Here is a 3,969-nt window from a genome sequence, read left to right on the forward strand (position 1 = left end):
TTAAAGTTTCCCTGCATCCCGTTCCCATGGTGCTAGATGAATGAACGTCTTTCCACATGCTCAGTTCTCAGAGATATGTGTGTGTGAAAGCCGTACTTCAATTACATTATTTGGAACACAAAGTATTTTTTCAGTTGCAAACTCCAATTCATACATATATATGGGGAGGTTCTAGCTCCAACTCGGTTTTACAGTGAAAGCTGCTGGAACATCAAGCCGGCACTAGGAAACAGACTGAGATACCAGAGTAAAAGTTTCTCATGCAACCTGTTACCTTGGTGCTAGTTGAACGAACGTCTCTCCACATGGTCTGTTCTGAGAGATAAGTGTGTTTGAAAGTCGTCCTTCACCTAGCTTGTTGGGAACAAAATGTTTATTTTCTGTTGCAAACTCCAAACATACATATATAGCGAGAGGTACAAGCTCCAACTCAGTTTTAAAGTGTAAACTGCAGGAAATTCACACCGGCACTTAGAAACAGCCTGAGAAAGCAGAGGAAAAGTTTCTCCTGCATTCCGTTCACTTGGTGCTAGATGAACGAACGTCTTTCAACATGCTCAGTTCTGAGAGGTATGTGTGTGTGAAAGCCACCCTTAACTAGTTTGTTTGGAAAACAAAGTTTCTTTTCAGTTGCAAACTCCACTCCATACTTATATATGGGGAAGTACAAGCTCCAACTCGTTTTTACAGTGAAAATTGCAGGAACTTCAAACTGGCACTAGGAAACAGACTGAGAAACCAGAGTAAAATTTTCTCCTGCAACCCGTTCCCTTGGTGCTAGATGAACGAACGTCTCTCCACATGCTGAGTTCTGAAACATAAGTGTGTGTGAAAGCCGAACTTCACCTAGCTTGTAGGGAATAAATTGTATATTTTCAGTTGCAAACTCCACTCCATACATATATAGGGAAAGGTAATAGCTCCAACTCGGTTTTACAGTGAAAACTGCAGGAAATTCAAAGCAGCACTAGGAATCATACCCTGAAACCAGAGTAAAAGTTTCCCCTGCATCCAGTTCACTAGATGCTAGATGAACGAACGTCTCTACACATGCTCAGTTCTGAGAGATAAGTGTGTGTGAAAGCCGTCCTTCACCTAGCTTGTTGGGAACACAAAGTTACTTTTCAGTTGCAAATTCCTATACATACACATATAGGGAAAGGTACTAGCTCCAACTCGGTTTTATAGTGAAAACTGCAATAACTTAAAACTGGCACTAGGAAACAGACTGAGAAAACAGAGTTAAAGTTTCCCTGCATCCCGTTCCCTTGGTGCTAGATGAACGAACGTCTCTCCACATGCTCAGTTCTGAGAGATAAGTGTGTGTGAATGCCGTACTTCAATTACATTATTTGGAAAACAAAGTTTCTTTTAATTTGCAAACTCCACTCCATACATATATATGGGGATTTTCAAGCTCCAACTCAGTATTACAGTGAAAAATGCAGGAACTTCAAAACGGCAGTAGGAAACACACTGAGAAACCTGAGTAAAGTTAATCCTTCAACCCGTCCCCTTGGTGCTAGATTAACGAACGTCTTTCCACATGTTCATTTCTGAGAGATAAGTGTGTGTGAAAGCCGTCCTTCACCTAGATTTTTGGGAACACAAATTTCCTTTTATTTTGCAAACACCACTCCATACATATATATGGGGAGGTACTAGCTCCAACTCTGTTTTACAGTGAAAGCTGCAGGAACTTCAAACTGGCACTAGGAAACAGACTGAGAAACCAGAGTAAAAGTTTCTATGCAACCTGTTACCTTGGTGCAAGGTGAACGAACGTCTCTCCACATGTTCAGTTCTGAGAGATAATTGTGTGTGAAAGCCTTCCTTCACCTAGCTTGTTGGGAACACAAAGTTTCTTTTCAGTGGCAAACTCCACTCCATACATATATATGAGGAGGTATAAACTGAACTCGGTTTTACAGTGAAAACAGCAGGAACTTCAACCCGGCACTAGGAAACAGACTGAGAAACCAGAGTAAAAGTTTCTCCTGCAACACGTTCCCTTGGTGCTAGATGAACGAACGTCTATCCACATGCTCAGTTCAGAGAGATAAGTGTGTGTGAAAGCCGTCCTTCACCTAGCTTGTTGGGAACACAAAGTTCCTTTTCTGTTGCAAACTCCACTCCATACATATATATGTGGAGGTACTAGCTCCAGCTCGGTTTTACAGTGATAATTACAGGAACTTCAAACTGGCACTAGGAAACAGACTGAGAAACCAGAGTAAAATTTTCTCCTGCAACCCGTTCCCTTGGTGCTAGATGAACGAACGTCTCTCCACATGCTGAGTTCTGAAACATAAGTGTGTGTGAAAGCCGAACTTCACCTAGCTTGTAGGGAATAAATTGTATATTTTCAGTTGCAAACTCCACTCCATACATATATAGGGAAAGGTAATAGCTCCAACTCGGTTTTACAGTGAAAACTGCAGGAAATTCAAAGCGGCACTAGGAATCATACCTAGAAACCAGAGTAAAAGTTTCCCCTGCATCCTGTTCACTAGATGCTAGATGAATGAACGTCTCTACACATGCTCAGTTCTGAGAGATAAGTGTGTGTGAAAGCCGTCCTTCACCTAGCTTGTTGGGAACACAAAGTTACTTTTCAGTTGCAAATTCCTATACATACACATATAGGGAAAGGTACTAGCTCCAACTCGGTTTTATAGTGAAAACTGCAATAACTTAAAACTGGCATTAGGAAACAGACTGAGAAAACAGAGTTAAAGTTTCCCTGCATCCCGTTCCCTTGGTGCTAGATGAACGAACGTCTCTCCACATGCTCAGTTCTGAGAGATAAGTGTGTGTGAATGCCGTACTTCAATTACATTATTTGGAAAACAAAGTTTCTTTTAATTTGCAAACTCCACTTCATACATATATATGGGGATTTTCAAGCTCCAACTCAGTTTTACAGTGAAAAATGCAGGAACTTCAAAACGGCAGTAGGAAACACACTGAGAAACCTGAGTAAAGTTAATCCTTCAACCCGTTCCCTTGGTGCTAGATTAACGAACGTCTTTCCACATGTTCATTTCTGAGAGATAAGTGTGTGTGAAAGCCGTCCTTCACCTAGATTTTTGGGAACACAAATTTCCTTTACTTTTGCAAACTCCACTCCATACATATATATGGGGAGGTACTAGCTCCAACTCTGTTTTACAGTAAAAGCTGCAGGAACTTCAAACCGGCACTAGGAAACAGACTGAGAAACCAGAGTAAAAGTTTCTATGCAACCTGTTACCTTGGTGCTAGATGAACGAACGTCTCTCCACATGTTCAGTTCTGAGAGATAATTGTGTGTGAAAGCCTTCCTTCACCTAGCTTGTTGGGAACACAAAGTTTCTTTTCAGTGGCAAACTCCACTCCATACATATATATGAGGAGGTATAAACTGAACTCGGTTTTACAGTGAAAACTGTAGGAACTTCAACCCGGCACTAGGAAACAGACTGAGAAACCAGAGTAAAAGTTTCTCCTGCAACACGTTCCCTTGGTGCTAGATGAACGAACGTCTATCCACATGCTCAGTTCTGAGAGATAAGTGTGTGTGAAAGCCGTCCTTCACCTAGGTTGTTGGGAACACAAAGTTCCTTTTCTGTTGCAAACTCCACTCCATACATATATATGGGGAAGTACTAGCTCCATCACCGTTTTACAGTGAAAACTGCAATAACTTCAAAACCGCAATAGGAAACAGACTGAGAAACCAAAGTTAAAATTTCCCTGCATCCCGTTCCCATGGTGCTAGATGAACGAACGTCTCTCCACATGCTCAGTTCTGAGAGATAAGTGTGTGTGAAAGCCGTACTTCAATTACATTATATGGAACACAAAGTTTCTTTTCAGTTTCAAACTCCAATTCATACATATATATGGGGAGGTACTAGCTCCAACTCGGTTTTACAGTGAAAGCTGCAGGAACTTCAACCCGGCACTAGGAAACAGACTTAGAAACCA

Source organism: Camelus dromedarius, unplaced genomic scaffold (assembly GCF_036321535.1).
Source record: "Camelus dromedarius isolate mCamDro1 unplaced genomic scaffold, mCamDro1.pat HAP1_SCAFFOLD_29, whole genome shotgun sequence".
NCBI lineage: Eukaryota > Metazoa > Chordata > Mammalia > Artiodactyla > Camelidae > Camelus > Camelus dromedarius.